The sequence below is a fragment of the Schistocerca serialis genome, chromosome 8 (genome assembly GCF_023864345.2).
Source record: "Schistocerca serialis cubense isolate TAMUIC-IGC-003099 chromosome 8, iqSchSeri2.2, whole genome shotgun sequence".
NCBI classification, from domain to species: Eukaryota; Metazoa; Arthropoda; class Insecta; order Orthoptera; family Acrididae; genus Schistocerca; species Schistocerca serialis.
In genome coordinates, this window is record NC_064645.1 from 396,408,295 (window position 1) to 396,423,137 (window position 14,843).

Consider the following 14,843-nt stretch of genomic DNA (forward strand, 5'->3'; position numbering starts at 1 on the left):
CGGTCAGCCTCAAATGCTGGTTCTCTAAATTTCCTCAGTAGCGATTCACGAAAAGAACGCCTCCTTTCCTCCAGAGACTCCCACCCGAGTTCCTGAAGCATTTTCGTAACACACGCGTGATGATCAAACCTACCAGTAACAAATCTAGCAGCCCGCCTCTGATTTGCTTCTATGTCCTCCCTCAACCCGACCTGATAAGGATTCCAAACGCTCGAGCAGTACTCAAGAATAGGTAGTACTAGTGTCTTATAAGCGGTCTCCTTTGCAGATGAACCACATCTTCCCAAAATTCTACCAATGAACCGAAGACGACTATCCGCCTTCCTCACAACTGCCATTACATGCTTGTCCCACTTCATATTGATCTGCAATGTTACGCCCAAATATTTAATCGACGTGATTGTGTCAAGCGCTAATGGAGTATTCAAATATTACAGGATTCTTTTTCCTATTCATCTGCATTAATTTACATTTATCTATATTCAGAGTTAACTGCCATTCTTTACACCAATCACAAATCCTGTCCAAGTCATCTTTTATCCTCCTACAGTCACTCAGCGACGACACCTTCCCGTACACCACAGCATCATCAGCAAACAGTCGCACATTGCTATCCACCCTATCCAAAAGATCATTTATGTAGATAGTAAACAACAGCGGACCTAGCACACTTCCCTGGGGCACTCCAGATGATACCCTCACCTCCGATTAACACTCACCGTCGAGGACAACGTACCGGGTTCTATTACTTAAGAAGTCTTCGTGCCACTCACATATTTTAGAACCAATCCAATATGCTCGTACATTAGTTAGGAGTCTGCAGTGGGGCACCGAGTCAAACGCTTTCCGGAAGTCAAGCGATATGGCATCCGTCTTATACCCTTCATCCATGGTTCGCAAGATATCATGTGAAAAAAAGAGCGAGTTGCGTTTCTCAGGTCCGATGCTTTCTAAAGCCGTGCTGATGCATGGACATCAACTTCTCTATCTCAAGGAAATTCATTACATTCGAACTGAGAATATGTTCGAGAATCCTGCAACAAACCGATGTTAAGGATATTGGTCTGTAATTTTGAGGATCCGTTCTTCTACCCTTCTTATATACAGGCATCACCTGCGCTTTTTTCCAGTCACTCGGGAATTTACTTTGGGCAAGAGATTCGCGATAAATGCAAGCTAAGTAAGAAGCCAATGCAGTAGAGTACTCTCTGTAAAACCGAATTGGAATCCCATCAGGACCTGGCGATTTTTTTTATTTTCAACCCATTGAGCTGCTTCACAACCCCAGGGATGTCTATCACTAAGTCCTCCATACGAGAATCTGTACGAGACTCGAACGACGGTATGTCTGTACGATTCTGTTGTGTGAAAGATTTCTCAAATGCTAAATTTAAAATTTCAGCATTCGTTTTGCTGTCTTCCGTTGCCAGGCCAGACTGATCAGTGAGTGAGTGGATGGAAGCCTTCGACCCGCTTACCGATTTTACGTAAGACCAGAATTTCCTTGAGTTTTCAGCAAGATCTTTTGCTAAGGTATGACGATGGTAGTGGCTGTATGCTTCGCGCATAGCTCTTTTTACTGCAGCACGAATCTCTACTAACTTTTGCCTGTCCTCATTCTCCAGATCTTTCTTGCACCGCGAGTGCAACTGTCTTTTCTTCGTGAGCATTCTCCGAATTGCGCTGTTAAACCACGGTGGGTCTTTTCCGTCCGTAACCCACTTTTTCGGCACATACTTGTCCAATGCGTGATTTACAATGTGTTTAAAATTTGCCCATAATTCTTCCACGCCCATCGTACCGGAAGTAAATGTAGTCGATTCATTTACTAAGTGGGATGCTAACAACTGCTTATCTGCTCTTTCTAGTAAGAATACTCTCCTAGCCTTGTTGAGCGACTTTTTAACTTTCGTAACCATAGTCGTAATGACAACATCATGATCACAAATCCCCGTCTCAACACTGACACCGTCGATGAGGTCTGGTCTGTTCATGGCTACCAGATCTAAAATATTTCCATTACGCGTTGGCTGTCGATTTAGCTGCTCAAGACAGTTTTCGGATAATGTGTTCAAAAGTAATTCACACGACGGCTTGTCTGTACCACCTGTAATGAATCCACAGACACCCCAGTCTATACTAGGTAGGTTGAAGTCGCCTCCGACTAACATAACATGATCCGGGTACGTCTGTGATACAGAGTGTAGACTCCCTTTGAATGATTCTAGAACTGTCACGGTGGAACCTGGTGGCAGGCAATAACACGCAACAATTAACTTTATTTCTCCCAGCCCTGTTAAACGTGTCCAGATAACTTCACAATCACACTCTACTTCGATCTCAGTAGACACAATATTTTTGTCAACTGCAATGAAGACACCACCTCCTACGGTGTCTAATCTGTCTTTCCGGTATACGTTCCAACCCTCACTAAATATTTCAAACTTCCTATCTCAGGGTTCAGCTAGGTCTCAGTCCCGAGAATAATTTGCGCGCCACACGCTTCCTGGAGGGCAGTAAATTCAGGAACTTTATTCCGAACACTCTGAAAATTTACTGCTAATATCTTGACAGCTGAAGTGTCTTTACACTGAGCGCGTCCTGATTTCCCTGCCTGCACGTCGACTGGTGAGTGTTCATCAGGACACCTCGCACTACTGCATAGCCTAAGAAACCCGCATGTGCACGCCACAAGTAGTCTGATACCCCAGTAGCCGCTTCCTTTGTGTAGTGCACTCCTGACCTATCTAGGGGCGTCCTACAATTCCCCACCCAATAGCGCAAGTCTAGAAACCTGCAGCCAAGACCGTCACAGAATCGACGAAGCCTCTGGTTGAGACCCTCCACTCGGCTCCAAACCAAAGGACACCGATCCACTCTGGGAACGATGCTGCAAATAGAGAGCTCTGCTTGCACCCCGCGTGCCAGGCCAGCGGTCTTCACCAAATCCGCCAGCCGCCTGTACAAAGTGCGGATCGCCTCAGAACCCAAGCGACAGGCATCATTGGTGCGACGTGAGCAACTACTTGCAGACGACTGCACCCCGTACGCTCGACAGGCGCAGGCAACGCCGCCTCCACATCTCGGATGAGGCCCCCTGGCAGACAAACCGAGTGCACGTTGGAATTCTTTCCGGCCCTGTACGCTATTTCCATAAGGGGCTCCATCACCCACCTAACGTTGGAGCTCCCAATAACCAGCAAGCCTTTGCCCCCGTGTGCCTGCTCGGGCGCTGCTGGAGGAGCGGCCACCTGCCCACTGACAGGATGGACGGGTGAGGTCAGACGGCCAGCCTCCACATTGGCCCTCCGCCTCGAGCGACGCGAATGCGTTGCAGCCAGCCACTCACCCTGAGGTGAGTGCGACCCCAACGCGTCGGGTACACTAGAAGGTGCCTCGGCGGCTATGTCAGCGGACGCAGCAAGCGACACCTTGGGTGTCTCAAGCGACGCGCCAGACCCTCCGCCGTCGCTGCACCTCGAGGCAGCAGCCCGAAGGCGGTTGACCGTGGCCAACAGCACGCTCAGCTGCTCGCGAACCGCGGCCAGTTCCTCCTGAGCCCGCACACAGCACGCACACACCCTATCCATCCTACTACTGATATTTGGACGTATAGAGCTGCGACAAATAAAACAGCAATATGCCACTGCACAGTTGCGTCACCAGCACCAGTTTGAGTTGCGATATATGAACAATTACTTACGAACTAAGCAATCAAATGACCACAACTACGCCATTATACAGATATTACAATGCGATCCTACCCCTGTCTTAGTACAAATGACAACCGCCTACGCGATGTTACAATCTACCGTTATAAAAATTTGACACTACCCCTTTCTAATTCGAAAATACGCAAAGTACCGAAAAATTTCACCACGCAAGCACACAAACACACGAAGTAATTTGAATTAAACCTGCGGAACCAATATGAAAAACTGAATATACGACTAGCTTCTGCTACTGCTGCTCGCACACGTCACTCTGCAAGCACAGATGAAACTGCATTGGCCTCTGTCTGCTGCTGACTGACTCTACGAAATAAACAGAAAGCACTGGCTGTCCAAAATAAACAACTGACTAACGACTCCGCGAATTTATACTCTACAGCTGTCAATAAGCAACATTACTCCTCTCAAATACGAGACTAGGCAAGGATTTTATGTAATTAAATACGCAAGCACACAAACACTCGGAAGGAAATTAAGAATCAAACTACAAAACTACAAAGCTAAATACGCGACTCGTTATTGCACTGCTGCTGCACTGATACTTCACCAGCGGCTGCTCAAGGCTCACTGCCCACTGCGTAACGCGTGGAGAAGATCAGAAGACCAGACTGACTGGCGAGGCCAGCGCTTTGTGTGGCCAACCCAATAGTATAAAAGTACAGAGAGATTTAAAAATAAGCAGCCTTTTGCTTTCTAGAAAACCACCGCAGAGGAGTAATTTGAATTAAACAGTTTTTGTTTTCTTAGAAATCGATGTTACAAAGCCTCAAATAGAGATACACATTCATCATAAGAGAAACTTTCTAAGTAACAAAATACTCGTATACAAGATAAGCGATATTTCCGCACTGACTTTAAAGTAAAAGGTAAGCGTTAGTAAATCATCAATCATAATTAACCAACGAGACAGCCAAACTAACAGAATTAAAACTCATGTATTAATTAACGCTCTGTAACTGGTTTGAGCTCGGCCGGCACCCCGGGCAGTGGCTCATTCAGTACAAATTCTAAAATATACAGCAAACACATTACGTTCACGAAAGTAGCAAATAGCACATGGGACCAAAAATGACAGAGACAGTGAAGACAGACAACTGAGGCCTTTCGATGCACAAGTACACTGCTATACCAGAAATTTTGCATAACTAAATAAACTACAAGACACAAGACGCTTACACGAAGGTTGATGCAGAAGTAAGATTCCCTTCATTTTTACAAAGAGACAGAATTGTTTATTCTCATAGAAATTTGCATCGCTGGAAAGAAGAAACTTAGCTCTGTTTTTATAGATAATCGCCATCTTTTTCTATGCATTTTTCTGGACGGTGCTTGAGTTTCCTCATCCCCGCGTCGTCAAACTCCACCGCCAACGCTACTCCTTGACTTCATCGTCGCCCCTGATGCGTTGGCCACACAAGTGTTCCTTTAACTTAGGGAACAAGTCATAATAAGAAGCACTAGGTCCAGACTGTAAGGTAGATGGCGCATGACAGTTCGACCAAAGTTTGTCAAAAGTTCCTGGGTTTGGCGATAGACGTGGGGCCGTGAGTTATCGTGAAGCAGCGTTAAACGTTCTGTCAGTCGTCCTCTCTGATGGTTCTCGACAGCTCGTCTGAGTTTTGGAAGTATTTCACAACAAGTATCTGAGTTGTCCCAGGTTTCCTGAATTCGATCACCATACCGCCTTACGATCCCCAAACACGGTGGCCATGGCTTTTCCACCAGAAGGAGTTTGTTCGAACTTCTTGGCGACTGGTGACTCTGGGTGACACCATTGTTTAGACTTTTCTTTCGATACTGGAGTGAAATGAAACACCCACATTTCGTCTCCGGTAACAGTGGAACCCCACAATTCTTCCTTATATAGAAACTGGCGAGCGCAGTAAAGGGTTTACCCTTAAGTTCTGCTGTCAGCATACGTGGTACCCATCTAGCGCAACACTTGTGATAGACCAATTTTTCCTTGTCCTTAAATCAGAAACTGTGGGGAGGCGGGTCGGTAATAAGAAATGTTGTTGTTGTTGTGGTCTTCAGTCCTGAGACTGGTTTGATGCAGCTCTCCATGCTACTCTCACCTGTGCAAGCTTCTTCATCTCCCGGTACCTACTGCAACCTACATCCTTCTGAATCTGCTTAGTGTATTCATCTCTTGCTCTCCCTCTACGATTTTTACCCTCCACGCTGCGCTCCAGTACTAAATTGGTGATCCCTTGACGCCTCAGAACATGTCCTACCAGCCGATCCCTTCTTCTAGTCAAGTTGTGCCACAAACTCCTCTTCTCCCCAGTTCTATTCAATACCTCCTCGTTAGTTATGTGATCTACCCATCTAATTTTCAGCATTCTTCTGTAGCACCACAATTCGAAAGCTTCTATTCACTTCTTGTCCAAACTATTCATCGTCCATGTTTCACTTACATACATGGCTACACTCTATACAAATACTTTCAGAAACGATTTCTTGACACATAAATCTATACTCGATCTTAACAAATTTCACTTCTTTACAGCCGCTTTCCCTGCCATTGCCACTCTACATTTTATATCCTCTCTACTTCTACAATCATCAGTCATTTTGCTCCGCAAATAGCAGAACTCCTTTAGTACTTTGTCTCATTTCCTAATCTAATTCCCTCTGCATCACCCGACTTAATTCGACTACATTCCATTATCCTTGTCCTGATTTTGTTGATGATCACCTTATATCATCCTTTCAAGATATGTTCACTCCGCTCTACTGCTCTTCCAAGTCCTTTGCTGTCTCTGACAGAATTACAATGTCATCGGCGAACCTCAAAGTTTTTATTTCTTCTCCATGGATTTTAATACCTACTCCAAATTTTTCTTTTGTTTCCTTTACTGCTTGCTCAGTATACAGATTTAATAACATTGGGAAGAGGTTACAACCCTGTTACACCCCTTTCGCAAACAGTGCTTCCCTTCCATGTCCCTCGACTCTTAAAACTGCAATCTCGTTTCTGTACAAATTGTAAATAGCCTTTCCCTCCCTGTATTTTATCCCTGCCAGCTTCAGAATTTGAAAGAGAGTATTCCAGTCAACATTGTCAAAAGCTTTATCTAAGTCTACAAATGTTAGAAACGTAGTTTGCCTTTCCTTAATCTAGCTTCTAAGATAAGTCGTAGGGTCAGTATTGCCTCACGTGTTCCAATATTTCTACGGAATCCAAACTGATCTTCCCCGAGGTCGGCATCTACCAGTTTTTACATTCGTCTGTAACGAATTTGCGATATTATTTTGCAGCCGTCACTTATTAAACTGATTTTCACGTCTGTCAACAACTGCTTTCTTTGGGATTGGAATTATTATATTCTTCTTGAAGTCTGAGGGTATTTCGCCTGTGTCATACATATTGCTCACCAGATGGAAGAGTTTTGTCAGGACTGGCTCTCCCAAGGCTGTCGGTATTTCTAATGGAATGTTGTCTACCCCCGGGGCCTTGTTTCGCCTTAGGTCTTTCAGTGCTCTGTCAAACTCTTCACGCAGTATCATATCTCTCATTTCATCTTCATCTACATCCTCTTCCATTTCCATAATATTGTCCTCAAGTACATCGCCCTTGTACAGACCCTCTATATACTCCTTCCTACCTTCTGCTTTCCATTCTTTGATTAGAACTGGGTTCTCATCTGAGCTCTTGATATTCATAAATGTGGTTCTGTTTCCTCCAAAGGTCTCTTTAATTTTCCTGTAGGCAGTGTCTATTTTACCACTAGTGAGATAAGCCGTTACATCCTTACATTTGTTCTCTAGCCATCCCTGCTTAGCCATTTTGCACTTCCTTTCGATGTCATTTTTGAGACGTTTGTATCCATTTTTGTCTGCTTCATTTACTGCATTTTTATATTTCCTTCTTTCATCTATTAAATTCAATTTTTATACTGTTACCCAAGGATTTCTACTAGCCCTCGTCTGCTGCCTTCACTACTTCATCCCTCAAAGCTACGCATTCCTCTTCTACTGTATTTCTTTCCCCCATTCCTGTCAATTGTTGCCTTATGCTCTCCCTGAAACTCTGTACAACTTCTGGTTTAGTCAGTTTATCCAGGTCCCATCTTCTTAAATTCCCACCTTTTTGCAGTTTCTTCAGTTTTAATCTACAGTGGTCAGAGTCCACATCTGCCCTTGGAAATGTCTTACAATTTAAAACCTGGTTCCAAAATCTCTGTCTTTCCGTTATACAATCTACCTGAAACCTGTCAGTATCTCCAGGCGTCTTCGAGGTATACAACCTTCTTTCATGATTCTTGAACCAAGTGTTCGCTATGATTAAGTTATGCTCTGTGCAAAATTCTACCAGGCGGCTTCCTCTTGGATTTCTTACCCCCAATCCATATTCACCTACTAGGTTTCCTTCTCTTCCTTTTCCTGCTCTCGAATCCCAGTCACCCATGACTATTATATTTTCGTCTCCCTTCACTATCTGAATAATTTCTTTTATCTCATCATACATTTCATAAATTTCTTCGTCATCTGCAGAGCTAGTTGGCTTATAAATTTGTACGACTGTAGTAGGCGTGGCCTTCGCGTCTATCGTGGCCACAATACTGAGTTCACCATGCTGTTTGTAGTAGCTTACCCGCCCTCCTAGTTTTTTTATTCATTATTAACCCTACTCCTGCATTACCCCTTTTTGATTTTATATTTATAACCCCGTATTCACCTGACCAGAAGTCTTGTTCCTCCTGCCACCGAACTTCACTAATTCCCACTACATATAACTTTAACCTATCCATTTCCCTTTTTAAATTTTCTAACCAACCTGCCCGATTAAGGGATCTGACATACCACCCTCAGATCCGTAGAACGCCAGTTTTCTTCCTCCTGATAACGACGTCCTCTTGTGTAGTCCCCGCCCGGAGATCCGAAAGGTGCACTGTTTTACCTCCGGAATATTTTACGCAAGAGGACGCCATCATCATTTAACCATACAGGGAAGCTGCATGCCCTCGGGAAAAGTTACGTCTGTAGTTTCCCCTTGCTTTCAGCCGTACGCAGTACCAGTACATCTAAGCCTATTTGATTAGTCTTACACGGCCAAATGGTTCAAATGGCTCTGAGCGCTATGGGACTTAACTTCTGCGGTCATCAGTCCCCTAGAACTTAGAACTACTTAAACCTAACTAACCTAAGGATATCACACACAGCCATGCCCGAGGCAGGATTCGAACCTGCGACAGTAGCAGTCGCGCGGTTCCGGACTGAGCGCCTTAACCGCGAGACCACCGCGGCCGGCTGTTACACGGCCAGATCAGTCAATCATCCAGTTGCCCCTGCAACCACTGAAAAGGCTGCGGCCCCTCTTCAGGAACCACACGTTCGTCTGCCCTCTCACCAGATACCCTCCGTCGTGGTTGCACCTACGGTACGGCCATCTGTATCGCTGAGGCACGCAAGCCTCCCTATCAACGGCTAGGTCCATGGTTCATGGGGGAAATAAGAAATAATAAATATTATTCGCCGTCTTTTACGGGAGCCTGAAATTTTTTTTTTTTTTGGACAGCCAGAAAGCGATTCAGAACATAATGAACATAGTTTCCAGTTTGTAAGTCCACATTCTGGTCTTTCCCACTGAAAGAAAGGTTTCTACTCTCTGTTTACTCAGCGGGATCAGGAACTATGAATATAAATGAAATTTTTTCGTTCTAATTGGTAGATATAACTGATAAACTTTCAACCGCACAACATACTAATATTCTTGCTATTAACAATGATAATAATAGTAACAATAATAATAATAATAATATCTCTATCATAATCAGCACTATGAGCAGTTCAGAGGCGACGTCTACGGTAACTTCCCAATAAATGGTCTTTCACCCTGACTTCTAATAATCTAGGTTAATTGCTCGCCAGAAAAGTGCCAAATAATCTCACCACTTGCCACGCGGTTTGTTTGGCGGCACGCAAAAAGCTACTTCCGTGAAATCTAAGCGACCCAGAACGGTGTACAGTCATCACGAGTTCACTTCCTATTTGTGCCAAAAACATGTGTTTAGTAGCAGCCTGGTTGTGAAGTCACCCGAGGCAGCGCGTAAGCCGGCGTTCGACCGACCGACGCGAACCGTATGGTGGCTGGGTGCGAAGTGAAGTGAATTCGCTGCCTCTCAGGCCGTATTTATGTAGGGACTGCAAAGGACGGCCGAAGAAAATGCCTGTCGTCATCCTATCTACGTTCCGGAAGCAACCTCTAAGTCGCCGCTTTCTGGGACATTTATTATTTTTTAATACTGTCATGAACCAATTTTGTGTGAATTGAGTTAGACTGGCCTTAACTGAAGTAAACGTTTTAGCTCGCCTACTTATAAACTTCGTCGTCCAGAATTATTAGAACGGAACTGACAGTAGAACATGTCCTCTGTATTACATATTTAAGAGAACTTATATTGTTTTTTATTTGCATCAAAGTCTTGAAGCTTACTATAGCACTATTATTTAATGGATTTCATCAGGTACTGTAATTAAAACTTTCTGTCATTAACATAAATGATACATGATCTATTACAAATAAGAATCTTTTTGTTCGAAATTTAATGCTCAGCATATTAGTCGAGAACTATTAGAGGTAGCTCAATGGTGTCACATAGTTACTGCTTTTATATTGAACTGAAGCTTCATACAAATTTTCAGATTTCTAAGTCTAATCTTTGGCGCCTAGACACTGATTTTGAGCAAAATATTTCCCGGTTCAAGATGAAACTTGTAACAGTTGATTTTCATATACATTTGTGCATTCTGACCAATTTCTGGCTTTCTTTCGTTATTATTTATCGAGATTTTTTATCTAAAACCGTGTATTTAGGGAAGCATATTCATCTGATCACTTTGAGATTTGAGGCTTTAAACTGAAGCATATATGGAAAATGTTTGGAAAAGCTACTTTCTTTTTTAATTTCATCCTTAGATTACGGTGCAACACTTGTATGTTACGCACAGGCTCGTTGTGATGACGTTGCGTTAGTAGCAGTGAACTAGGGGAAGCCACGGCACACTCGCTCGCCTCTGTAGCTATCAAATGATACAGCGTCTGTTTCGCCAGAAAACGGTAAAAAATTGTCTTACCACCACCCACCCCGTGGCCTCGAAAAAAGACACACGATAGTAGTGCAAGTAAACTTGAAGTCATTTTGGATCGATACTTAAAGAGAGCGACAAAATTTTTTATGTTTCTTAGAAGCAAAACACGTACACACTTTTAGTGCAGTAAAGACAAATCTTAGCACATTAAATAAATACAGGTCCGCAAGAGCTCGTAAAAATCCCTCAAAAACAGCTATTGTAACAGAACAAACGTTTAACTTGGGCATGTTATCTTTACCAGGATGCTGATCCACGTAAATGATACCCGCAAACAACAGTCAGCTGAATAAACCGGGGCAAAAAGCATAGGGATTTTCTCGAACGCGGCGGCAGGTTAACATAAAAATTCTAACCCTTTTTCCTAAGTCAGACCCAGGAGAGTTAAGGACGTTGTATGTATGCACGTCCACTACGCTAGGCAGCACGGACCAGGGCTGCTGCACAAACAGAGGGAAGCTGCGACTTTCAACAGGCATTGGCACACTCCTTCCATTCAGGAAAGGTGCGCCGTCCAGATAAAGCGTGCGGACATCCACGGCCAGAAAGCCCGGGGTGTGGACGAACAGGAGGAGGAGGATATTAGTGTTTAACGTCCCGTCGACAACGAGGTCATTAGAGACGGAGCGCAAGCTCGGGTGAGGGAAGGATGGGGAAGGAAATCGGCCGTGCCCTTTCAAAGGAACCATCCCGGCATTTGCCTGAAGCGATTTAGGGAAATTACGGAAAACCTAAATCAGGATGGCCGGAGACGGGATTGAACCGTCGTCCTCCCGAATGCGAGTCCAGTGTGCTAACCACTGCGCCACCTCGCTCGATGTGGACGAACAAGGCTCCTTCTGAGTTACTCGACACCCAACACAGAGTCCGATGTGATCTGCGCATGCCCTTGGATCCCGCTTGCTGTGCCGCAATGGCGCCAACACCCGTGACGCCAGAGAAACCGTAAATAAGCAACGCTGTAAAAATAGGCTCCCGAAGCACAGGAACCGATACGGGCGCACACGTCTCAGTTGCCGCGCGGAGTGGCCGCGTGGTTTGAGGATGTCACGGACTGCTCGGCCCCTCCCGCCGGAGGTTCGAGTCCTCCCTCGGTGGCCGGCCGGAGTGGCCGAGCGGTTAAAGGCGCTACAGTCTGGAACCGCACGACCGCTACGGTCGCAGGTTCGAATCCTGCCTCGGGCATGGATGTGTGTGATGTCCTTAGGTTAGTTAGGTTTAAGTAGTTCTAAGTTCTAGGGGACTTATGACCACAGCAGTTGAGTCCCATAGTGCTCAGAGCCATTTGAACCATTTTCCTCCCTCGGTCATGAGTGTGTGTGTTGTTCTTAGCATAAGTTAGTTTTAGTTAGATTAAGTACTGTGTAAGTCTGGGGACCGATGACCGCAGCAGTTTGGTCCGTTAGGAATTGACACACACACACACACACACACACACACACACACACACAATCGGTTCAGTTAGGTCGACATGAGTTTGGTTCTGAGCTGGCAGAGCCAACAAACGCGAACACAGAGCAGTACTTGTAGTGTCTTGGACTCCGCAAACTGTAAACACACTGCATCTCTCCACAGCTGACAGAATCCAGCCTGTAGACCCCATTCCGAGAGTGTGTTCTGAAGGCCATTTAATAAAGGCGAGTCTTTTGGTCTTGTCTGCATACCTTTCGGAGTATGCAGAACAATTAGCTCATTTTTAGCAGTCGCCCGTCGGAAGATCTGTGTCTACGGAGTGGAAATGTTTCACAGATCACACTAACAGTCACACTAATACACAAGGAATGAAACAGGAGTAATCCGCTAAATTATAGACCAACATCATTGACTATTAGGATTTCGGGAACATATGCAGGGTACCAACATTAATTAATGCCTCGAAGAAAACAACATAATGACACATAACCAGCATGATGCAAGAATGATTTTACTGGCTATGAGTTCGCAGTCGCGGTAGTCATATACAAACATGGCGAACAGATATGTCGTGGTGGGAAATTATTACGAACAGTAGATAAAGTACGGAACGACGCGCACATGCGAAACCTGCAGATTATCACCAACAATAACCACGTCTATTCTAACAGTGCTCTGTTAAACGCCATTGCAGATCACTTTCCAGCTTCATCGAGAAGAGATTTCGCAAGCATACTTCACCGTGGAAATATGACAAACGGAGATGCTGTAATAATTTCATCTGCAACATGACAAGCTGCTACAGTTATCTCAAAACACCGCCTCCCTTCTCCAACGACGAATAGATAAGCTGCATTGCTGTGCCCTTCCCCAGATAAAGACTAGCAGAATTCAGCTGTCCATAGTGTAAATCGCTTGTTTCGAAATAAAACTATAAATTTTTGTTCGCTTTCGCCGGCTGGTGTGGCCGAGCGGTTCTAGGCCCTTCAGTCTGGAACCGCGCGACCGTAACGATCGCAGGTACGAATCCGGCCTCGGGCATGGATGTGTGTGATGTCCTTAGGTTAGTTAGGTTTAAGTAGTTCTAAGTTCTAGGGGACTGATGACCTCAGATGTTAAGTCCCATAGTGCTCAGAGCCATTTGAACCATGTTAAGTCCCATAGTGCTCAGAGCCATTTGAACCATTTTTGTTCACTTTCTTAATTTTCGTTACGTAAATAAATTTACTGGAAGTTAACTATTAACTTTAAATGTAGCTTTATTGACTCGCCATTACTCGTAAGTATTTCTCTTTTACTTAAACAATCTTCCTTTTAAATTTATGCTGCTGGAGGCACATGTTTTTTGTGCACCTTTTGGAGGGAAGTGTTATAAACGCGTGTGCAGTATTAATTTTAAAGTGAGTTTGCATAACTTAGTGTTTGATGAGGTCGCACGCGTAAATCGCGGTGTCCGCCAGCGGTTTATGACCTCCGACTCTCTATTGGTCTAAGTATTGCGGCGAGGGTAAACTGAATATGACAGCTGTCATGCTATGCAGGTTATGTTCATGTCGTTCTTAAATTCATGTTACCACACTGCCACTAGTAATAACTTGGTTGTTGAGGTGAACTGATGTATGGTCTAATCCTATACTGATTTGGTTCAAAAATGGTTCAAATGGCTCTGAGCACTATGGGACTTAACATCTATGGTCATCAGTCCCCTAGAACTTAGAACTACTTAAACCTAACTAACCTAAGGACATCACACACATCCATGCCCAAGGCAGGATTCGAACCTGCGACCGTAGCAGCCGCGCGGCTCCGGACTGAGCGCCTAGAACCGCTATACCACCGCGGCCGGCCTACTGATTTCGTTATTAGCAACAGAACTGCGTGTGATTTACATAATTTACTGCCTACATGGAATCACATTCTCCTCGACCACACAATTCGGAAGTAAAACGAGGGAGGGGGGGAGGGGGGAGGGGGGGAGGGGGGGAAATACTTGCACATCAAATCAGTTAGGTTATTTCTAACAAAACCTAAGACCTAGTATAAATAGACGGCACATAATCTTGCGAAGTACACCCCTGGGAACAGTTTTCTCCTTTATATCTTGTTATTTTCAACTGCTACAGGTAAGTAAACAAACAGCTGACTGATGGTAAATACAGCCACAAAGATCCACTCGCTACAGATCACCTCTGAGCAAACACAGATGTAAACATTCGTTATGCACTCAGACGCTACTCTCTGTGTGCGCATGTTACGCTTAAAATTGTTCTGTAAACTTCATACACACGTACGTGGCTCAAGGGATTTCCTGGAAAGAGATCTCCTATACCGAGAGTTAATAATATGTGAGCTACAGAGTTTACTTTTCTTTTTCATTAAGGGACAAAATAATCGTTCTCGTGATCAATCATTTCTTATTGATATTGACGAGTCTGTTCTGCTGTGTTTGCGGAGGTTAAGTGCTGACGTCCTATGAAGTTCAGTTAGATACATAGTCACCCGGTCTTGCCGCAAAACCAGCTGCAAAGAAGTTGCAAGTAGTGCTGCTTTAGGTTTCCTTTCTGTGTCATAGCGATAAGGTAGCAGTAATGACTACATATCTTA